Below are 24,563 nucleotides of genomic sequence, written 5' to 3' on the forward strand. Positions count from 1 at the left end.
CTGAGGGAGCTACCATCCCCAATCTTCATACAATCTGCCAGTTTCCTTTTAATTCACCAATAACTGAAGAATGCACAAGGGTTTGAAAACGGGACAGTTACCTATATGGGGAAATAACATTTTAAAAACATCTTTAGAGTACTGAGGAGCCACTGCTGAGACAAATATGCCTATCTGGCAGGTTGCCAGCTGTGGAGAAATGATGTTCATTACCAGCTTGTCAGTACAAGAATGGAAGGCCCCCAACTGGTATATACAAGAACAATAAAAATGTGTATACTTACATTTGAGGCTCCCACCCATACTGATCCCTTCCCACACAGCTGGGCTGCTCAGTGCAGCTCATCTCGGTGGCATCACATCCTCCACCTCTGGAGAAAGGGTTAGCTTCAGTCATGAACTTCGCTGTCCTCTGGGCCTTCTGTAGTACATCAAGACTAAAGTAGGTTTGCCATGGTCCTCACACCGTATCAGACGCCTTTGGGCACAACCTACTTTGGAACACCAGTATTTCTGTTTCCATTCATATATGGACACCCTCTTTCCACTTCATTATATTCAGATCTTGTGCCTGAACCCACAACCTAGCCAACATCTCTCTTGGGGCCATATGTAACCTTTTGCGATTCGTTAAGGCCGAAATTCGCAGAATTTCGGCTTTAGCGAATAACAAACGGCCTTTTTACAGATTTTGGAATGTATGAAAAATTAGCAAAATAAGGAATCGCAAAAAACTTGCGATTCCTTATTTTGCTTAACCCCTTCCATGCTCATGACGAACCCCAGCCGTCATGCACTACGGTGCTCGTGTGCTGATGACGGCTGGGGTTCGTCACGGCCCGCCCCTGTTCGTGCTGTTTACAGCACACCAGGGGGATCGCGGCCGCATCGAAGGGGTTAAGCATTTAAGGAATCGCAATTTTGCTATTCCTTAAATGCTATGTATGAAGATTTTTATAATTGCGATTTCAGGTTTAGAAATCGCAAATTACTACCAACTTGCAGTTGGTGGTAATTTGCGATTTCTTGTAAATATGCACAATTGTGCATTTGTGAGGGTGGCATATGACGCACATACATGCCCATTGGGCATGTATGTGCGCCATATGCACACACATGTAATTTACAGGGGTGCAGCAGGGTGTCCTTGAGACACCCCTGCACCCTTGAAATAATTCTCAAATTGCGATTAGCAAATTGTGAATTTGCAAAATCGGAAAATCGCAAAATCGGTAAAAAGGCCGTTTGCGATTCGCTAAGGCCGAAATTCTGCGAATTTCGGCCTTAACGAATCGCAAAAGTTTGATACATATGGCCCTTATTCACAGTCATTGCTATGGGCCTCCTGGCCCATAGAAATGAATGGGAAATTATTCCTTATTTGCGAATACGCAAATAAGGAATAATTGGAAATCGCTAAAAAATAACGATTTTGTACATACATACCATTTAGCAATTTCTAAATAGCGATTCCTTAAAATTCGCTATTTAGAAATCGCAAATGGTGATGATGATACATATGGCCCTTGGCCACTATAAATCCAAGCATGCAAAACCCAAAGGGTCTGTGAGAATGTCAACACAATTTGGGATCCCAAAGATTACCAATTGCGGTGTTCCTGAGATCTCAAGTTCCAGGACTGCCTCCAACTCCTGTATTACTTCCCTCCAATACAAGCAACATTGGGCCCTCCCCATACAGAATTCAGGAACGCGCCTTCTTCTGTATTCCATCGTAGGCAGTTGGGATTTGGTGCCCTCTCCATTCTGAATAGTTTGCTACGATTATAGTAAATTCGATGCAATATTTTTAACTGTACTAATCTCAATCGGGCTTAAATGGCTACTTCCACCTGGTGCATTAGGGTCGCCTCCCAATTTAGATCTTCCAACTCCCCAATCTCCATTTGTCTTCCTCTTGGCTTGCAGAGCTCAGAGGCAGTCCAGAGCATGATCTATCATGGTGTCAAAGAATTTTGACACTGACCTTATTCCTCCCTGCAATACCCAGTTTTCAAGGGGAGTATGTTTGTGGTTGTCTATCCAGGTTGTCTGCTCCTTCCGGAGTGCATACCTCAGTTGAAGATGATGATATCTTTGGATGGGCGCTAGATGATTTTCTTGTTGTAAGGCTTCGAAAAATGTCAAGTCCCTCCCCTGTCTAGGATGTCTCCCAGAGGCTCTACGACTACCACGTTTTGAAACCTGACAATATACCCACTTTTATTAGGGCCGTTGCCTTCCACAGTGAAGTGGCTAACGTGATTTTCCCCTGCCAGCATCATCTCATACTTCCAGGGCTGCTTGTGTCGATCCTGGGCTGGAATTGTCTTTAGGTTCTGCTATATATACAGTGAACATGAATTGCCTATGCCATCTGTGCCCTCTCCAGTTGCGAGGTCATTAATGCCTTGTAGTTGTGGCGCCTTACAGCACGCTCTGATGTCTGGTAAGGCTCAGTTCAGTTCAGTTCATAAACTTTATTTCGATTTTTAAAAAATCACAAAAGTTGAAGCAACAAACACATGGAGGTCAAATAAAAGAATCCAAAATGTTTCTAAAACAAGAAACTTGTAAATTATCTTAAGTAAAAACAAGCTCCCTGGGAATTCATCATAATACAATAAATAAGTTTAAAAAACTCTAAAACACACCCATGGAAGACTGCCATGTGGGAGATCAGCCTTCAAAGCTTTAAATTACAAAGGGAAACATCAATACAATACAATAAAGTGCATAGTGCTATTTTTAGGAGAACAAAGCTACAAGACATAACGTGCACATTACTTATGCCTCCTTTCGTTCCATCGAATCACCCACACCCAACCCAGGAACTTTGCTACAGCAGTCACAGTAGGCCCATCCACTGTTGTTTTGAGGATCCTAAAAGCCTCGGTGCTGGACCTAGTCCCCAGGTTTGAACATATGGGTTTCAACCATCTGTATCTGGGTTTACAATAAATAGGGCAAACAAAAAAATATAGCCCAGTGTTTCACTCATGTCTGGACAGAAAAGGCAGTTGCAAGTGTTTGTATTACACCATTTAGCGGTGAAACATTTGTAGGGAGTGTTCCCACCCTAAACTGATGGAACAATTTCCTGTCTGTAGTCGAGGTGATCAAATCCCAATACCCCTCATATTTAGGTTTGTGCTTAATGTCAAGGAAGGCTTTTAAGAGAGTGGGACTAGTGGAAGCTGCTATGTGCTTCGTAATTATCAAGTTCCAGTAGGCTGCCTTTAGCTCGATTTTTGTTGGAAATATACTTACGGCTGGGGAAGTCCACAAACAGCTCAACCCCATCTCAAAGAGTATATTTTTGACACACCTAAACCACACGATTTTCCTATTTACATCAAGATCCCTAACTTCTAAAAGAGCCAGGGCATAGTGTGAAAGCTCGGGAGTCACTCAAAGCCTGCTCCAATATGCAACTGGCCTATAATGTGACACATACCTGATCGAATGGCATCCCAAATCTAAGTACAGGGGTACTAGAGGAGTAGACTGGGGGAGGCCAAGTATGGGCCTTAGGAATTTATTCTGGGCCCCCACTAGGGAATCCAAATTGGCTTATCCCTACAGCTCTGCCCTGTATAAGATCGAGGCGCCAATTTTTGTATTATAAATCTGTAGCACAGGAGCTATGGGTTTGGTGTGTGAAAGTCTCTGCTCCTTGAGCAGAGCGCCCGAGAGTTGAGTGTGCCTAACGGTAAGGCAGTCTACTGAGGCTTCCAACTTTGTTTTTTATCTATTATTACCCCCAAGTAAGAAAAGATCTCAGTTTGTTCCAAAACGCCTCCCTTCATTCTGACATCGCCGTTTACATTTTTGGAGTTTTACTTTGTTTTATCCACGTTGATTTAAGATCATGGTCCTCACAGAACTCCTCAAATCTTGCAAGGGCACGTTGGAGGCCCTGTCCCGTCTTGGAAAGAATGAGAGTGTCGTCGGCGAACATGAGTAGCGGGATCTTGGTCCCAACTAAAAGCGGAACACCTGTAGTACGCACCCCTGTCTCACCCGTTTCTCAACCGGAAACTTTTCTGTGGTACTGCCCCCCACATCCTATCCCACCTGCGCATAATTGTCGGCATGTAACATAATCACAAACGCCAGAATGTCCAGCGGCATGCCTAGCTTTAAAAGAGTACGCCACATCTTGGTGCGTGGGACTGAGTCGAATGCTGACTTAAGGTCGACAAAGGCTGCATAAATGGTACCTCTGCCTAGGATTACAGTGCGCCAATATATGAGAATAAACCTTAGCAGCTGGTTTACTGTGCTGGTGCTTGGCCGAAACCCCCCCTGAAGGTGGGAGAGAATATCACATTCCTCGATCCAAGCCTGGATTCTACCAAGCACCACCCCTGCCTCCACCTTTTGGATTCAGTCAATAAGGCTTATGGGCCTGTAGTTTCCCGGTACAGAACAATCCCCTTTTTTGAAAATGGGGAGTATTACTGCTCCTGCCCAAGTACTGGGCATAGGTGCTCCGTTGGCAATGGCATTCACTAGGAGCTGGATATATAATGCCCAGGTATCTATATCTTGGAGCAACAAGTCAGCAGGGATGCAATCAGGCCCGGAAGCCCTGCCTTTTGGGACCAGGAGGAGAGCATTTTCCACTTCTTTCTTTGATATACTTAAGTTTAGGGAGGGGGACGGCATTCCAATGAGCGTCTGCATCACGTGCAAACTGGCCTTTGTAGTGTTTGACCCACTGGTCTGGCTCCACATTGTTCGTGGGCACTTTACTAGAGGACCCGCTTCCCCACTTCACCATGTGCCAAAAGGCTGTCATATCTCTCCCAGAGCATGCTTTAACACCTTGGCTGCTAAGGGTTTTCCCCTCCTGTGATGAAATTGCTTGAATACTATAGTTTCATGACAAGGTCAGCTCGTCATAAGCACAGCTCCACTGTGCCTCATGACGAGCTGACCTTGTCATGAGCATGGAAGGGGTTAAGAAGATCAGCCCAGTATTGTTCGTCCCAGTCCCTTTTGGCATGGGATTGGACTGCCTTGTATGCAGACCTATTCTCACGTATAGATTCCCTAACTTTTGTCCTAATTGCTGCCGCTAGGCTTCTATATGCCGTACGGCAAGAGGAATTATACCAGGCGCAGCCTTGTAACATGGGTGACTAATCAGTTTTTTATTTTTAATAGTAAAAAAGCTTTTGAGCTTACTAAAAAGGTCCTCATGGACCTGCACAGCTCTAAGATTGTGTTCTTCCTGTGCAGCATCAGTCTGGAGAGTGTCTATGGCGTTAGCTCCCAACCTACTCATTTGGTTCACATGCTCAACTTTATTAACCACGTTTGCCCATTTGACTCGGCGTGTATCATTTGCCATTTGGGCCTCTACGAAATCTACACGTGGTACCAACCCTTCTCCACAATATGGATGCAAGGAACATAAAGAGAGTAATAGAGGGTTGTGGTCACTTTCTGGTTGGTCACAGACCACCATATCTAGTTAGTTGGGCCAGAACTCCTTGTTGAGCATAAAGAAGTCTTTACGACTAGTACGTTGCCCACTGTTATAGGTGGGCATCTCATACTTGTCGGACCTAGTTCTCCCGTTGGCTGCTCTCACCCCTTGTTCCAGACAAAAAGCTTTTAGTTGTAGTGCTGCACTAGACCATTTTTTTATTGCAGGAAGATCCAGCTAAAGAATCGACTCCTGTACATCCTCATCTATGCTAAAATTCATATCATGAAAGTCCAGGGGTTCGAATGTACAATTAAAATCACCAGCTATTAGTATATTGTTGTGACCTCTCTGATTTAATAAAAAAGCATCTAAAAGTGCTTCTGTATGTGAGGCTTTCTCACCTTGCAAGCCCCTAGAATAAACATTAATAAGTAGCAAATCAGGAAAGTTTCCCTGGTGTAACCTAATAATAAGAATGTCCCTACAGTCAATGTGGATCTCCTCAAACTTATGTTGATGACACTGCCTGACCCAGGTTGTCAATCCCCCTTTGGGTATGCCAAGCTGTCCCTGTTCCGCAGCTTTAGAAAAATTTAAATAACCTAAGCGGAATACCTGGTCCACGGCCCATGTCTGTTGGAAAAATAAGATTTCTTGCTCCTCAATGAATGTAGACCATTCAATAGAGGCTATTTTTTGTGCAAGCCCCGCAATGTTCCAAGAAGCTAAATTTGGGCCTACAGTGTCATTATTGGGATCGCTGTATCCTTGCTGCGGGCATAGACCACACCTTACCACAGGGGAGTAGACCCCTTTAACCTTAGAATTATCTACGGGTGCTATACTACGGACTCGCTCCCTACCACTGCCAGGCGGACCTTGTTGTGTTTCTAGTTTTGACCGTTTAGTGTGTGTGATGGAAAAATATCACTTTGGTAAGGCCTAATACATGGTCGCCCTCCTTCAAGTCTACCATTGGGGAAAGGGTATTTTTGAAAACTGAAGAACGACTTAGACAATCAATTTCTTCCAGATTTGATAAAAGCTCAAATCTGTTGTGAGTTGGTACATTATAATCATATGGACCCTGTGCATGGGGTATGTCCCTGTAATCTCCCCTTCCAGTTATTAACACCTTAGCCACGGCAGAAAAACTGCTGCGGTGCGGGCGTTCTAAAGGGTGGGCGGGGCTTCGTCGGCCGTTGGCCGACGGTGACGGGAGCACGGAAGGGGTTAAAGTAGGGACGTTTCGATAGAAAAAACCCAATGGCAGAATACTAATACCATCCCTGCTTAAATGCCTTGTCCCAGCCCTGTCTAAAATCGTTTTCACTATCAGTGGAGACCCAAAGTTCAACACAACACAGTCTCCTTCACTAGATTTCAAAGATTTCCCTACCCATAGAATTCACTGTATCATTTTAAATTCCTGGAATAAATGGCTACCCAGCCCTGTTCTGTTATTTAACAAGTGGAGGGCATTATTCCTAAGTGAAAGCCAGTGTTCCCCGTTGCCAGATGGTAAAACAGGCATGTTGGAGAGTATGATAGTGTAAGGCGTTGCTTCGGGTGGTAAATTAGGGGACTCACAGGGACTCTCCAAACCACCCTGAGCCTTCCCTCGTTTTTAACCCCAGTTAATTCTCTCATGGGGCAGGCCTTTGCCGTGGCAGCGAGCATGCTACGGGGATTTACAGAGGGGGCATGCGCAACAATATTTGTGCTAGCACCGGCTTCGGTAGTGGGCAATTGTATTACATGTGCTGAAGCCAATCCAGATTCTTTGGAGCCACTAAAGGTTCCATTGCATGGTGTGGGTTTTGGAAGAAAAAGGTATTGTTCAATTTTGTTCAATCTTGAGTCAATGCCTGACAGTTTGGTTAAAAGGGGTTCAAGCATTGCTGCAAGTTTTTCTTCAAATTTAACTAGGATGCGGTCTTCAAAATCGCTAGACACCTGTCGAGAATTGACCTGAGCTCTATTGTCTAATGGGCTGGAAGTGCCTGTATCTGCAGCCACATGAGAGCCGCCTTTGTTACTGTGAGCCGCCCCTCTTGTTTTTGCCACTTTACTGGTCTGATGTGAGGTTAGGGGCAGTGCACCCGCTTTTCTTTTCTTTGCTGTGATGGCACCCTCCCTTTCCTTGACCTGCACTGATCGTTGCTGGCGTGTAGGAATCTTAGCCGGAGGGGAAGGAGTAGGAATAGGAACACTAACTGAGTTGGTTGGATCATTAGCTTGGGATGCTGGAGGCGTTGGATCCACTTGTGACTTACTGTTAGTAGGAGGGTCCGGGATTAACAGGGGTCCAGGTTAGGGAGATCCATAGAGGCTCTGCGTGGATCTAGAGAGAGTCTCAGCCCCACCATCTTCAACGTATACATGAGCCCCCTCGCGGTCATCGCACGCCAACACAACCTCAACATCATCTCCTATGCCGACGACACTCAACTGATCCTATCACTCACCAGAGACCATAACACTGCCAAAACCAACCTGCATGAAGGAATGAAAGAAGTAGCCGAATGGATGAAGCACAGCCGCCTGAAACTGAACTCAGACAAAACAGAAGTCCTCATCCTAGGCACCTCCCCCTCCGCCTGGGATGACTCTTGGTGGCCAGAAGCCCTTGGAAAAGCACCCATCCCGACGGACCACGCACGGAACCTGGGCGTCATCCTGGACTCCTCTCTCTCAATGAACAGACAAGTCAACGCTGTGTCTTCATCTTGCTTCAACATTCTTCGCATGCTCAAAAAAACATTTCGCTGGATCCCCACCGAAACTAGAAAAACAGTCACCCACGCTCTAGTCACGAGCCGACTGGACTACGGAAACACCCTCTACGCCGGCATCACCGCAAAACTCCAGAAAAAACTCCAACCCATCCAGAACGCTTCAGCCAGGCTCATACTAGACATCCCGCGTAAAGAACACATCTCTGGTCACCTGAAAAACCTCCACTGGCTCCCCGTCAATAAGAGGATTACTTTCCGGCTCCTTACCCACGCACACAAAGCACTCTACCAAATCGGACCCGAATGCCTCAACACACGACTGTCCTTTTACACCCCCTCCCGCCAGCTACGATCCTCCAACCAAGCCCTTGCCACTGTACCTCGAATCAACAAAACCACCATGGGTGGTAGATCCTTCTCCTTCCTGGCAGCTAAAACCTGGAACTCACTTCCCACTCACCTTCGCCTTACTCAGAACCACCTAGCATTCAGAAAGCAACTTAAAACGTGGATATTTGACAAGTAATTCCCCACCCCTCTTCAAGCGCCTTGAGACCCTCTGGGTATGTAGCGCGCTATATAAATTTATTGACTTGACTTGACTTGGGTGAGCTCAATTTCGTGTATTAGAACAGACTCAGACCGCATAAGAAACGTGTCAAGTGTTCCTACAACCCTTGGCCCCCCTACCTCCTTGCGATTACCCTTGCTCATAACTGGTTGCTATCAATGTTATAACACAATGTAATAAACCACAAATAATATGATTACCAACATATACTAACAGAGGAACTCACCACTCACCAAGATATAAGCATTCTTTTGTATATATTTATTTTATCCTGAGAATTTGTGTTTTCATTTTTTTTATTTTTTTGAAAATATTCATTGTATACAAATCTGTCTTTTACATCGAATTACTAATAGTACATAAACATTAAAAGCCATTAGAAGACAAACATATGACAAAACAAGTGATGTATGCAATATGGCAAGGTAGGTCACAACGCGCGTTTCGGCTGGCTAGCCTTCTTCAGGTGGCCATATATTGCACTAAATTTGATTGCAGGGAAAAACTACACGTCCTTTTGGGCTTGAGTATAAAATTGATGTCTTAGGGGATATTGTTCCGTCCGCACGACATTACATGATTAGTTAAAGTGGCAAAATTCCTTGTAGATATTTCTTCTTCTTTTATAAAAATTGATGCTGAGTAACAGGCTTTATGATAGTCCCGTTTTATAGCATGTTTGCTGGGTTAAGTATTCAAAAAGTAGTCAAAAAGGGCAGGATCAGCTGTGCAGCGAAGGTACAAAAGCGCATGGATACTTATGTGGATGGGTTCCTAATGGGCTCGTAGGTCATACTTCCGAGAGTCAAGAGTCTTGGGCAGTGAATTATTCTTGTGATCGTTGCTTCAAATGGAAACAGCTGGCTATGGCTCTCGTAGACGTGGTGGACGGCGTATCTCTCACACGCCCTTCCCTGGTGAGAGATACGCCGTCCACCACGTCTACGAGAGCCATAGCCAGCTGTTTCCATTTGAAGCAACGATCACAAGAATAATTCACTGCCCAAGACTCTTGACTCTCGGAAGTACGACCTACGAGCCCATTAGGAACCCATCCACACATGTATCCATGCGCTTTTGTACCTTCGCTGCACAGCTGATCCTGCCCTTTTTGACTACTTTTTGAATACTTAACCCAGCAAACATGCTATAAAACGGGACTATCATAAAGCCTGTTACTCAGCATCAATTTTATAAAAGAAGAAGAAATATCTACAAGGAATTTTGCCACTTTACCTAATCATGTAATGTCGTGCGGACGGAACAATATCCCCTAAGACATCAATTTTATACTCAAGCCCAAAAGGACGTGTAGTTTTTCCCTGCAATTAAATTTAGTGCAATATATGGCCACCTGAAGAAGGCTAGCCAGCCGAAACGCGCGTTGTGACCTACCTTGCCATATTGCATACATCACTTTTTTTGTCATATGTTTGTCTTCTAATGGCTTTTAATGTTTATGTACTATTAGTAATTCGATGTAAAAGACATATTGGTATACAATGAATATTTTCAAAAAAATCAAAAAAATGAAAACACATTCTCAGGATAAAATAAATATATACAAAAGAATGCTTATATCTTGGTGAGTGGTGAGTTCATCTGTTAGTATATGTTGGTAATCATGTTATTTGTGGTTTATTACATTGTGTTGTCACTTGACTATAGACCTTTACCAAACAGTTTAGTTTCCCTATGTATAGCAAGTGTATCATTTTTTTATATATAGGGGTCCCCTTCTTTCCAAATTGCTATCAATGTTTTACAAATAATATAAGTGGAAGTATCTGTAGTGCAACAGTTAATATTAAAGTTCAAAGTCCACTGACCAGGTCCTTGGAGACGCAGGGCGACCTAAGAAAGAGGTGTGGCCCTGCCCTGCCTCCCCCTGGCTCCGACGGGCACCGACAGGCCCACCCCTTGGCCCGGGCAGCTCCCGGGCACGCCCGCACGCGTCCCACACTGCGGGAGGGAGTCCTAGGGCGTTTTTAAATGCATCCTGGCACTTATCGATGACGCTGCTGCCAGGCGCCGGGAGGGGATGCTGGGATTTGTGGTCCCCAGCACCCACGTCCTGAGTGAAGGTGGTGCGTGGCAACAGGAGCAGCGAAAACGGCGTTGCAGTCCCAGGGACAGATTTCAAGGTGGCAGGTACGTTTCCTCCAAAAGAAATGACCGGGAAATTCAAGTAAGATGCAGGTGAGGGACCCGCCCTGCGGGAGTCCTAGGGCATTTTTAAACGCCTCCTGGTGCTTATCGATGACGCTGCTGGCAGGCGCCGGTAGGGGATCCTGAGATTGTGGTCCCCAGCACCCGCATCCTGAGTGCAGGTGGTGCCTGGCAACAGGAGCAGCGATAACGGCATTTCAGTCCCTGGGACAGATTTCAAGATGGCAGGTACGTTTCCTCCAAAAGAAATGACCGGGAGATTCAAGTGAGATTCAGGTGAGGGACCCGCGCTGCAGGAGTCCTAGGGCGTTTTTAAATGCCTCCTGGCACTTATCGATGACGCTGCTGGCAGGCGCCGGTAGGGGATGCTGGCATTTGCGGTCCCCAGCACCCGCGTCCTGAGTGCAGGTGGTGCGTGGCAACAGGAGCAGCGAAAACGGCGTTGCAGTCCCAGGGACAGATTTCAAGGTGGCAGGTACGTTTCCTCCAAAAGAAATGACCTGGAGATTCAAGTGAGATTCAGTTGAGGGACCCCTGGTAAGGCAATTATCTCATTGTAATAAGATCTATAAAAGGTCGGTAGAGCTGTTCTAGGAGTGCCGTTGTTCCAGAGTAGCCTTCACAGTATTGTATCGATTTTACCAAAGTAGGCTTCAAATGGGCTGTTCTGCACCACACACATATAGTAATTTAGGCAAGGTAATCATTTCAAATAGAGAGGCCATGCCCATTATTTTTAAGGGTAATGTTCCCCATCTATTTGCATCTGCCCTGAACTCTTCTAGAACCCTGCCTAAGCTCTCGTCTAGAAACCTATCTCTATAAGTGGTGTCCTTAATTTCCAGACACTTGCATCCCACTTACCTAACTCAACGGTTTCTAGGCACTCCCTCCTAGCCATCTGATAAATGGTTGACTTTCCCATTTAATGCGGCATCCACAGTACCCCTCAAAGTTGGAAGATCGAGAGGACCATATCAGTGGATTAGTGAAATAGAGTAGCACATCATCTGCATGTATATCGAGATTTTTGGGGATTCTCCCTCCATTTCCGGGAATCCAGAAACTTCAGCTCTGCATCGAACACAGCTTGCCAATAGCTCCAGCCACAATGCAAACAGCAGCTGGGAGAGTGGTCACCTTTGCCTCATGCCTCTTCTCAAAGTAAATGAGTCAGATGTCACCCCATTCATCCTCACTGCTGCTTACGGGCCCTGTACAGCAGGGTAATGCATTCACAGAAATTGGGTCCAAAATCAAATCATCTCAGGGTTGTGTGGAGATATATCCAGTCTATGGAATCAATGGCCTTTTCGGTGCCTAAGGAGAGAATAGCTCCGGATCCCTGGCTCCCCTTTGTTTAATCTGGCCACACATGTAGCCATCTGAGATTGAGACGGGTCGGCTCTACCTGGTATGAAACCCATCTGGTTTTCATGTACAAAGTTAGTGAGGTCCTTGGCCAACCTGGTAGCTAGTATCTTAGATATTATCTTGCCCTCTGTGTTTATGAAAGAGATAGGCCTGATTGAAGCACTTTTGTCTCTGGCTTTATCGTGTTTTGAGATCACCACTATAATTGCATCATTCAAGTCGGTGGAAGCTCCCGCTCATCTCTGGCTGCTTGATACATGTTCTTGAGATGCCATTGGCACCCCACAGTTTCCCAGAGTGCATCACCCCAAAGGCTTCACTGATTTCTTTGATTAATAGGTCGTCTTCTAATGCCTCTCAGTTGAATACCTCCAGGACCGGTAGTGTAGTTCCTGTAGGGATGCTTCTGTATCATATTCAGTCTTACTATGTCTTGCTGTGTATAGCTTCTTATAATACTGTGTGAATGTCTCTTCTATGTTCTTATCAGTTCGGGTCACCTCCCCCATTATAGTCAGCACTTCTACCATTCACCTCACCACATCCTCTTTACTAGCCAGCCATCCTAGGAGGTGGCCTGCCTTGGCCCTGGTTTCGTATAATTTCCTCTGCGTCAAGAGGTAGTAGTTGCGTGTGGTGTTATGTGTTAGATTACGGTATTGTTCACTGGTCGCCACTAACTGCAGGTATATATCAGAGTTCCCTTTTCGTGTCCAGTCTTTCTCCAGTTCGAGAAGCTTCTAAAAGTGTCCTTCCTTTCTTTTTCCTTAGTTACATTTTGGGCCTAATCTCTAAGTACAGCCTTGAAACCTCCCAGAATGTAACCCAGGAGTCTACTGACCCCTCAATTTCCTCAAAGTACAACTTGGACGCACACCATATGGTTTTGACAGTTACTCTGTCCCACAAGGCCCACGCGTCCAATCACCACACTCTGGTTCCCCTTAGCTCTGAGTACCTTGTGTGATCTGCAGTAGTGAGATATCTGAATTGCCTTGTGCCAGATATTTCACCTCCCCAAATTGAATTTGTTCTGTGGGGATAAACATGCAGTTCAATCGAGAGAGTGACCCCTGCGCTCCCGCCAATCTGAGGGGTGTTAGGCCCTCTACATACAATAACAATCTTGTCATTTGTGCGCTTGAAGATGAATGTGTTGAAAACTGGTGAGAGTAGAAGAGAAGAGTTCAGCCACATCCCTTGGGTTGGGGTGGGGGTCGAGATTAAGCTACAACTTGCTGCAATGGAGCCTCCTTGCAGCAGCAACAGACTGAATGGTGCAACTTGGAGGGCAGTCATGGTCTGAGTCCTATGCTTGGAAAGGAGATATCGCTAGTAGCCAGGGTCAGTGGTCAGCAGCCACAGCTTTTGAGTACCAGGCAGGAGTGGAGTGCAAACTTATAATTATAATTTGGCGTCCAATGCACATTTTGCACATAGCCCATTGGTAATTCCGTTTTTGCTGCGCTGGTGAATGAAATGTTATAAACGCTTCATGTATTAGAAGTTCTAACTGTATTATCAAGATTTTTAAAGTACTTGTAATGTATATCCCTGTTAATGGAATACAAGTGATTTAATGCTAATATAATTGTTTTAAAGATTTTAATACTGTGTTTAATTCATCACTATTGTGTCATGTAACGACTTTTGTGATATTTTTATCGAAATAAAGTCTATGAACTGAACTGGAGTGCAAACTATCAAAGGAGTGACCTTTTACCCAAGGGGCATGAAAAGTTAAGATGCTGCTAAGCAAGAGAAAAAATGTGGTGCCTCGGGCCAGAGAGATGGGCAGGACGGACAACTGAAGACACTGAGCACCTGGGCTACGAGTGGTTGGTTTGATGATTCATGGTGCTTAGTAGATGCACCTAAAACAGGAGCTCTGAAAGACTCAGAAGTAATAGGGTGGACTTGGCTCTGCAGGGTAAAACTGAAGGAGTGAAACCTAGAACTATTGTGGGGGTTTAACAAGGTAAGAAGGAGGAGGGAGAAGCAGGAGTGGCGCACTGCGATTCAAACAGCTTGTTGCAAGTAATACTTCAGGCAGCTATGTTTTTTTTACTACACAGGGAGTTGTTGAAACATGGGACAGCCACGCAGGGTTACCTTGTAACATCATTGCAATAAACAAAACTATCTCTATGTCAAGGAAAGAATACATCTCCTGGATGTACAAAAGCACAACACTGCTACACTAAAAATGGGTGAAAATGTTGAGATATATGGATAATGGCAATGGATGGCATACCACCTACACATGTGGAAACCATTCATACAGGATAGGGAATGTGTTAGACCTGTCTGCCTTTGGGTAGTCCCTCCAATTAATTATTTATTTTTGTTCCCTTTTTGCCCCTCATTCCTCTTAATTTTTTATGTCCACTGGATACTTTTGTGGTGTTGGACTGGGGGATAGATGCTCTTTTTTCCCTCATAGATTTTTACCTCAGGCCTAGGAGCCTGTCCTGACTAAAATTCACTCAACCCTACAAAATGGAGGACAACAACTACCATAACTGCCATTCCTGTGACTGGACCCATAGGGAAGAATAGGAACCCACTAGAACCTTCTGGTCCCTTCTGGACTTCCTAGGGTCAACCTATAAAAGGCCAGAACCAGGGCGGCCATTTTAGAGCTGGTCAGAGAAGGGTGGAGTGGGTCTGGTCAGGAGTGAGGAGGCTTGTGAGGAGGAGCACGCACTGAGAGGGGAGAGACTGACCTATAGGCGGACTATTCTTCCAGGCTGACGTGACCCCTTGCCTGTCTACTAAGCCCTGTCTCTATGGAAAACCCCCCTGCCCCCAGCTTGTAATTCTGCCTGCCCCGGAGTATCCAACCAGGAGTGGGGTGAAGCTAAGCCTGGCGTGTCACCGCCTCGAGGTATCGACTGGACCTCTCTGTCAAGTGGAGGGAAGCTTCATGACTAAACTGTGAGGTCATCTCCCACCCAATGAAGGCGCTGTGAGAAGTCGCGACCATCGGTTTGCTGTTATCGAAGAGAGAGACGCTCACTGCTCAGCTGTTCTGTTCCGCGGTCGGAGCGACTCTCGGGGAGGACCCCCATGACGCAGGGAGAAGCCTTGAAGCGTCGGAGGAGGTCGGCTGCTGGAGGTTCCCAGTGACGCGGGTGAGGGCGTGGAAGCGTCGGAGGAGATCAGCTGCCGGACGACCCCAGGGACACGTAAGAGAGTGTGGAAGCGCCGGAAGCGGACGTCTGTAGGCGGAGCCCGGAGGGAGGAGTCGGCGAGGAGGAGTGCACGGAACCCGGCCAACGCTGGAGCAGGAGCGGCTCGGTGGAGCGCCTGCCGGTCTGCTGGAGTGCCGTGTGACACACTCAGAAGGGCGCCTGCTCTCCTGACAGGAGAGAGAGCAGGGAAACCCTTTCCTTATCGAAGGACACAACCGAAGAGAAAGGGGGCGGTCGTTGACCAGGACATAAGTACTACGCAGCCAAGTAAGCTGGGAAGGTGAGGGGAGGGAGAAGCAGGACAAACCCAACGTCTGCCGGTAAAGGAGGACTGGGCAGCACTACATCCTGCCTAAGCTAATAGCCATGAAACAGTCCAGCACTGGCTGGTTCCCGCGTTCATAAGGGAATAGGGGGCCTGCTGGGTAGTAGTTCCTTAATAAGCCAGCTGAGTTAACTTAGTTGCTAGGGGGGAATCTTCTGGGCAAGGTTTCACCTGTGGAAAACTTAGATTCTCCTTCTGCTGAGGGGGATTGGTGGTGACAGAAGCCCATGTAGGTTAAATTGCCCATTCTCTCTCAGCCACTGGTGTATGAAATCTTCCTCATTTAGTACTGGAGAGGGGGTACCCCGTCTGATGGGGTTTTCTAGAAAATCCATAACCTGAAGTCATCTGGGGGATAGTTATGCTAATCTGTTTCCCCTGGAATGAAATGTATTTGGGAAGGATTTAATTATCTGACAAGAGCATAATTTCAAAAGGAGGTTTTAAAAGTGTTTATTGGAGAACTGTACTATTGCACATGATCTGTTGGAGAATGTAAATGTTTACCTGTAATATGTAGAGAAGAAATGAGATATTGAGAACTTGATTACATTTGATAGTGGGAATTGGAAAACAAGAAGTGAAGAGAACTTTTATAAAACAGCTCATATTTTTCCACAAAAATTGGTGTAGTGTCATTTTTGAGTGGAATTGCATTGAGTTACTGCTGGGTGGTGTGCAAACTTTACACTTGTGTTTCTGGAATCTGACTGTCTTACCCTAGGCCAGGCTACCCTAGGTGGCTTAGCAACCCTTAAGTCCCAACATATTGGTGTCTAGCGGTGGGATGAGAACTGTGGTTGCGACTACTCTGCAGTAACTAAGTGTAATCCACTGACCTACAACAGGAGTTTTCTCCTGGCGGACTTCCTGATTTTTACTTTTGCTTTTTCCAAATTCATTCCTGGTGGTGGGGTGGAGGTAGCTTCAGATTGCCCCCTTGTAAAACGACTCTTTTTGTGTGCTTGTCCCTAAATTGCCTTTAAGCAAAATGGAATTTGCATTGGAAGAACTGGACACTTATTCTGTGGTCCAGCTTAAGGACTTTTGTCAACAAATGGGAGTGTTCTTTAAGCGTGGTGCCAAGAAGTGGGAACTCCAGACCAGTTTGAGGGCTTGGGTGGAAGCACATAGAGAGGGGAAGGAGGAGGATGAGGGGACAGACCGGGACACGGTCATAGAGGTAGAGGGATTGTTCCATCCTGAGGTGGGAAACCTACTCCCAGGACCAATGACCTACTCTAGGAGGGGCAGTAGTGTCTCCGGAGGAAGCTTGACCGAAGCAGAACTCACAGACAGGAGGGAAAAAAGGCAACTGAAATGGGAGTAGGCCAGGCTAGAACAGGAGAGGGAAGAACGGAGGATGGCACATGAGTTTAAACTAAAAGAGCTAGAACTCCAGGCACTGCAATTAGGACCCTCTCCTGCTCCAAATGGTGGCAGCGAAACCAGAGAACCAACCAGGGAGTCCAGACCCTATCTGCCTAAGGACATAGTTGCCAGCTATAGTCAGGGGGACAATATAGCCAAATGGCTGGCTGCCTATGAGGTCTCCTTAAGAGCCCATGGGATCCAGGAGAAACACTGGGGGGGTGGGTTGTACAAATATATGCCTTCTACTGGTCGGGACACCTTGTTAGCCTTAGAACCAGAGGAGCAGACCAACTACCCCACCATGAAGTTAGCATTAATCAGAAAGTTTGGGCTAACCCCGGAAAAGTATTGCCAAAAGTTCAGGGGGAGCCTCAAGTTAAGCACCCAGAACTGGGTGGATTTCCTGGACTATGCAAGGAAGGCATTGGAGGGCTGGGTACAGGGCAGTGAGTTGAAGGACTATGAGGGGTTGTATGACCTTTTTCTTAAAGAGCATCTACTCGAGAAATGTTTTCCCGAGCTGCACCAACACCTGGTGGATAGCAAGCTGACCAACCCCCGGAAGCTTGCAGAGGAGGCGGACATCTGGGCAAGTACCCGGGTGTCCTCAAAGGGGACTGGAGGGGATTCCCAAAGGGCCGGACAGGGCACCCCCCAGAAGAAGGAGGGGGGAGATAAAAAGCGGGAGTTCTCTAAAGGTCCCCAAAACAGTTTCCAGGGAAAGGGAACAGGTTTCACCCCTAAGGCTAACCCGCCCAGAAACCCTCATCCTGGCCAGAGGCAGCAGCCAAGGGTTGTCCACTGCTTTGAGTGTGGTGGTGTTGGACATTATAAGGGAGATGTCAGATGCCCAAAGAGACCACCCCCTCCCACCGGAGGAAAAGCCCCGGGAGTAGCTAGTGTAGCGCTCGGGGAGGAGTTGCCCTTAGATAAGGGGGGTGAGTGGGCGGGTGTCACCTTAGTGTCCCTGGGAGATCGGGAGATGGTTCCTAAGATCCAGGTGCCCCCAAATACTACCAAGTATGGGCAATGGATCACCATCAATGGCCAGAGAGGGGAGGCTCTGAGAGATACAGGAGCCAGTATGACTATGGTGAGAAGTCAACTGGTGTCTCCAGAGCAGGTGATTCCCAATGTACTCCACCCCGCCGCGATGGCTGACAGCAGAATGGGCCACTACCCTGTGGCCGAGGTTCCCTTTGAGTGGGAAGGGGTTGCAGGTTCACTTAGAGTTGCCGTAAGTCCTGCCGTGCCAGTTGATTGTCTGCTGGGGAATGACATGGAGCGCAATGCTTGGAGAGAGGTGGAATACCGGACGCATTCAGAGATGCTGGGTACACCTGACTGGGCCTGTGTAAGCACAAGGTCTGCGACTGCCCGGAGAGGGAGTTCGCCCGGGTTGGAGCCTGGAACAATGGCCCAACCCGCTGCCAAAAAGGGACAGACCCGAAGACAGGAGAAGCCTGCTTCGGCTTCCACATCCCATGTGACAGATCGGACACCTGCGGTGGTGGACCAGGAGTCCGTGGAGGGGGAAGTAGTTTCTCTGGAGGACCTACCCATCCCTGCTGAGTGGCATGTGGAGGGAGGGCCTACCAGAGAAGAGTTCTGTAAGGGTCAGAAGTATTGCCCTACCCTTGAGGTTCTGAGGCGTCAGGCCGAAGCCCAGGCAGCAGGGAACGTTGCGGGACACTACCACATTTACTGGGAGGACGGACTCCTCTACAGTGAACCCAAGGTACCCTTACCTGGTTCATCAAGGGCCTTGGTAGTCCCGCAACGGTACCGAGCCTTTCTGTTGGAATTGGCTCATGAAATACCCTTGGCAGGACACTTAGGTCAGGTTGGACTCAGGCTTGTTCCCCACTTTTACTGGCCTCAGATGAAAGTGGCGTCTGACACCTACTGTCGGACATGTGTATCCTGCCAAACCAGTGGGAAAACAGGGGTGAAGCTGAAAGCTCCCCTGGAACCACTTCCTGTCGTTAGCACTCCCTTTGAAAGGGTGGGCATCGACATTGTGGGGCCATTGGATCCACCAACAACGGCTGGTCACAGGTTTATCCTGGTTCTGGTGGATCATGCCACACGGTACCCAGAGGCAATTCCTCTGAGGACTGTCACTGCACCTGTGGTGGCTAGGGCCCGGATGGGGATCTTTACCCGAGTGGGTTTCCCCAAAGAAGTTGTGTCCGACAGGGGGACCAACTTTATGTCAGCGTACATGCGGGCAATGTGGAAGGAGTGTGGAGTGACCTACCGGTTCACCACTCCCTATCACCCCCAGTCAAATGGACTGGTAGAAAGGTTCAACAAGACCTTGAAGGGCATGATCAGAAGTCTGCCTGAAAGCCTGCGGAGGAAATGGGACGTCCTCCTACCCTGTTTGCTATTCTCCTACAGGGAAGTGCCACAGAAGGGAGTGGACTTCAGCCCCTTTGAGCTTCTGTAGGGGCACCCTGTACGTGGTCCTCTCAGCCTGGTGAAGGATGGATGGAAAAGTCTCCCAGGAAGCCCCCCCAGGATGTGGTGAGCTACATGCTGGCCTTCAGGAGCCAAATGGCGAAGTTGTGGAAGCAAGCTTCTGACAACTTGGAGGCCAGCCAGGCAGTAATGAAAGAGTGGTATGACCACAACGCTCACCTGGTGGAGTTTGAGCCTGGCCAGAAAGTGTGGGTGATGGAGCCTGGAGAGCTAAGTGCCCTCCAGGATCGCTGGACAGGTCCCTTTGAGGTGTTAGAAAAGAAGGGTAAGGCCACATACCTGGTGGACCTTATGACCCCTCGACAGCCCCTACGGGTGCTACATGCTAACCACCTCAAATCCCACCATGAGAGGCCCGAGGTCATCTTGTAGATGGTGACTGATAGAGGAGAGGAAGCGGAAAGCGAACCTCTCCCAGACTTGTTTTCGCCTCAGAAAAAGGATGGGTCGGTGGAGCGAGTGATTCTCTCCCCATCCCTGACTCCTGAACAGCGAGAGGACTGCCGCCAGATACTGGAGCAGTACTCTACGTTGTTCTCCCTTGTCCTGGGAAGGACTCACCTGTGTACCCATGATGTGGACACAGGGGAGAGCCCACCAGTGAAGTCAAAGACCTACCGGCTGTCCGACAAGGTGAAGGCTAGCATCCATGGTGCTGGAGCTAGGAGTTATAGAACCTTCCAGTAGCCCCTGGTCCAGTCCGGTGGTTCTAGTGCCAAAAGCAGCTCCACCAGGCGCCACTCCAGAACTGAGGTTCTGTGTGGATTACCGGGGACTGAACTCAGTTACCAAAACTGATGCTCATCCGATCCCTAGGGCGGATGAATTAATTGACCGGCTGGGACCTGCCCAATACTTGAGTACCTTTGACCTCACTTCAGGGTACTGGCAGATCTCTCTTACAGATGGAGCAAAGGAAAGGTCAGCTTTCTCCACGCCTGAGGGACACTTCCAATTCTGCGTGATGCCCTTTGGGCTCAAGAATGCCCCTGCCACATTTCAGCGGCTAGTGAACCAGGTCCTCTCCGGAATGGAGGGTTTCTCCGCTGCTTACGTGGATGACATTGCTGTCTTCAGCAGCAGTTGGGAGGACCATTTGCAACATTTGCAAGCAGTTCTCCAGGCCCTGAAACAAGCTGGCTGGACAATCAAGGCCAGCAAATGTCAGATTGGGCAGGGGTCGGTTGTGTACCTAGGCCACTTGGTGGGAAGGGGAACAGTGCAGCCCCTCCAGGCAAAGATTGAGGCAATCATGGCCTGGGAACCCCCCAAGACCCAGATTGAGGTCCGAGCTTTCCTGGGCCTCACAGGTTACTACCGTCGCTTTGTGAAGGGGTATGGCACTATTGTAATGCCCCTCACAGAGCTTACCTCAAAGAAACAACCTCGACGGGTAGTTTGGACAGAGGCTTGTCAGCAAGCCTTTGAAAAATTGAAGCAGGCAATGTGTGCAGCACCGGTCCTGAGGGCCCCAGACTTCTCCAAGGAGTTCATTGTCCAGACAGATGCATCAGAACATGGCATTGGGGCAGTGTTATCGCAACTTAATGAAGAGGGTCTAGATCAGCCTGTAGTTTTCCTATCCAGGAGACTGCTTCCCCGGGAACATAAGTGGAGTGAAATTGAGAGGGAAGCTTTCGCAGTGGTGTGGGCTCTGAAGAAGTTGCGGCCATACCTGTTTGGCTCGCACTTCCTGGTTCAGACTGACCACCGCCCCCTTCGTTGGCTGATGCAGATGAAGGGGGAAAATCCCAAGTTGCTGAGATGGTCCATCTCCCTACAGGGAATGGACTTCCGGGAGGAACATCGGCCTGAAGTGGACCACGCCAATGCAGACGGTCTCTCCAGGTATTTCCGCCTTAGTGATGAGGACTCCCAAGGGGTTGGGTACCTCTCCCCACTTTCAGCTGGGGGGGGACGCGTGTTAGACCTGTCTGCCTTTGGGTAGTCCCTCCAATTAATTATTTATTTTTGTTCCCTTTTTTGCCCCTCATTCCTCTTAATTTTTTATGTCCACTGGATACTTTTGTGGTATTCGACTGGGGGATAGATGCTCTTTTTGCCCTCATAGATTTTTACCTCAGGCCTAGGAGCCTGTCCTGACTAAAATTCACCCAACCCTACAAAATGGAGGACAACAACTGCCATAACTGCCATTCCTGTGACTGGACCCATAGGGAAGAATAGGAACCCTCTAGAACCTTCTGGTCCCTTCTGGACTTCCTAGGGTCAACCTATAAAAGGCCAGAACCAGGGCGGCCATTTTAGAGCTGGTCAGAGAAGGGTGGAGTGGGTCTGGTCAGGAGTGAGGAGGCTTGTGAGGAGGAGCACGCACTGAGAGGGGAGAGACTGACCTATAGGCGGACTATTCTTCCAGGCTGACGTGACCCCTTGCCTGTCTACTAAGCCCTGTCTCTATGGAAAACCCCCCTGCCCCCAGCTTGTAATTCTGCCTGCCCCGGAGTATCCAACCAGGAGTGGGGTGAAGCTAAGCCTGGCGTGTCACCGCCTCGAGGTATCGACTGGACCTCTCTGTCAAGTGGAGGGAAGCTTCATGACTAAACTGTGAGGTCATCTCCCACCCAATGGAGGCGCTGTGAGAAGTCGCGACCATCGTTTTGCTGTTATCGCACAGAGAGACGCTCACCGCTCAGCTGTTCTGTTCCGCGGTCGGAGCGACTCTCGGGGAGGACCCCCATGACGCAGGGAGAAGCCTTGAAACGTCGGAGGAGGTCGGCTGCCGGAGGTTCCCAGTGACGCGGGTGAGGGCGTGGAAGCGTCGGAGGAGATCAGCTGCCGGACGACCCCAGGGACGCGTAAGAGAGCGTGGAAGCGCCGGAAGCGGACGTCTGTAGGCGGAGTCTGGAGGGAGGAGTCGGCGAGGAGGAGTGCACAGAACCCGGCCAACGCTGGAGCAGGAGTGGCTCCGTGTAGAGCCTGCCGGTCTGCTGGAGCGCCGTGTGACACACTCATAAGGGCGCCTGCTCCCCTGACAGGAGAGAGAGCAGGGAAACCCTTTCCTTATCGAAGGACACAACCGAAGAGAAAGGGGGCGGTCGTTGACCAGGACATAAGTACTACGCAGCCAAGTAAGCTGGGAAGGTGAGGGGAGGGAGAAGCAGGACAAGCCCAACGTCTGCCGGTAAAGGAGGACTGGGCAGCACTACATCCTGCCTAAGCTAATAGCCATGAAACAGTGCAGCACTGGCTGGTTCCCGCGTTCATATGGGAATAGGGGGCCTGCTGGGTAGTAGTTCCTTAATAAGCCAGCTGAGTTAACTTAGTTGCTAGGGGGTAATCATCTGGGCAAGGTTTCACCTGTGGAAAACTTAGATTCTCCTTCTGCTGAGGGGGATTGGTGGTGACAGAAGCCTATGTAGGTTAAATTGCCCATTCTCTCTCAGCCACTGGTGTATGAAATCTTCCTCATTTAGTACTGGAGAGGGGGTACCCTGTCTGATGGGGTTTTCTAGAAAATCCATAACCTGAAGTCATCTGGGGGATAGTTATGCTAATCTGTTTCCCCTGGAATGAAATGTTTGTGGGAAGGATTTAATTATCTGGCAAGAGCATAATTTCAAAAGGAGGTTTTAAAAGTGTTTATTGGAGAACTGTACTATTGCACATGATCTGTTGGAGAATGTAAATGTTTACCTGTAATATGTAGAGAAGAAATGAGATATTGAGAACTTGATTACATTTGATAGTGGGAATTGGAAAACAAGAAGTGAAGAGAACTTTTATAAAACAGCTCATATTTTTCCACAAAAATTGGTGTAGTGTCATTTTTGAGTGGAATTGCATTGAGTTACTGCTGGGTGGTGTGCAAACTTTACACTTGTGTTTCTGGAATCTGACTGTCTTACCCTAGGCCAGGCTACCCTAGGTGGCTTAGCAACCCTGAGTCCAACAGAATGCATTTAAGCATACTGGTCTGGAGCTTCCGTTGTACAGAAAAGTTTTGGCCTATTGAGATGACCTGGTGCAGTAGAATGATCCTACGCAGCAGTAAATATACTGCCCATTGGCCTAAGGGAAAATCCAAATGTTTGGACATTAAAGAGGGAATAATCTGCAGCAAGGGGAGCAAGACAAATATGCAAAGCCTTTTGTGATTGCCGGAAAGAATCACATTTCTCAATGAGTAGTCATAACATGAGAAATAAAAATCCTATAGAAGGAGCATTTGCAAAGGTGCTTCAAGAGCCAGTGGAGGATAAGGAGGGCAAATTGAGGGGAAATAATACCGGGAATGTCACCTGTCCGGTACAAGGGTGTGTACCCTTCCACGGAGGGCTTGGCGGCATGTAAGCTTGGTACCCTGACTTTATTTTGTCCCAGTAGCTTAGTACAACATATGCTGAGAGGCCTAGGCCTGCCATGGAAGCATAAGGCATAAGGTCCATACCCTCATAACCAACATAGACAACTGTCCATGTCCTGGGTTGATCAGATGCAACAGTGGTGGAAGAATACCGGTTTTTGAGAACTGTAAGTCTTGACCAAACCCTTTTCTCAGTGTCAAAGAAGAATGCAGTCTAATGACCTCACTCGTGTAAAGTTTTTCTTTAGTGTGACTCTCAGACTCTTGCACGGAGTGTGTGAATGTGAGTGAGTGTGTATGAGGATGTGATTTTGAGTATATAGCTTCAATATATTGTGAAAGTGCCTAGACTGCATTCCTGTGACTGGATGGTGGTGACCCTGAGGGTGAAAGGAGGAGGATGGGAACAGAACTGCCCTTAGAAAATCAATGAGGTCCTTGTTAACAAAGGGCTGCTTCGTATGTTTCCCTGAGCACTGCTGATTGATACAGGGAGGGAGGGTCAGCAGTTTCTGTTTTTCACAGTGAGGAAGTTACTAGGCAGTGCCTGTTTGTCAGTCTCAAATTACA

At 47.8% G+C, this 24,563-nt stretch overlaps 1 protein-coding gene across 2 annotated transcripts in view; it reads right to left on the reverse strand.

Moving 5' to 3' along the window:
• The window catches only part of ASCC1 (activating signal cointegrator 1 complex subunit 1), an 831,979-nt gene that overhangs the window by 662,964 nt on the left and 144,452 nt on the right, over window positions 1-24,563 (reverse strand). The window lies entirely within an intron of this gene.

This window comes from Lissotriton vulgaris, chromosome 5, assembly GCF_964263255.1.
Source record: "Lissotriton vulgaris chromosome 5, aLisVul1.2, whole genome shotgun sequence".
Taxonomy (NCBI): Eukaryota; Metazoa; Chordata; class Amphibia; order Caudata; family Salamandridae; genus Lissotriton; species Lissotriton vulgaris.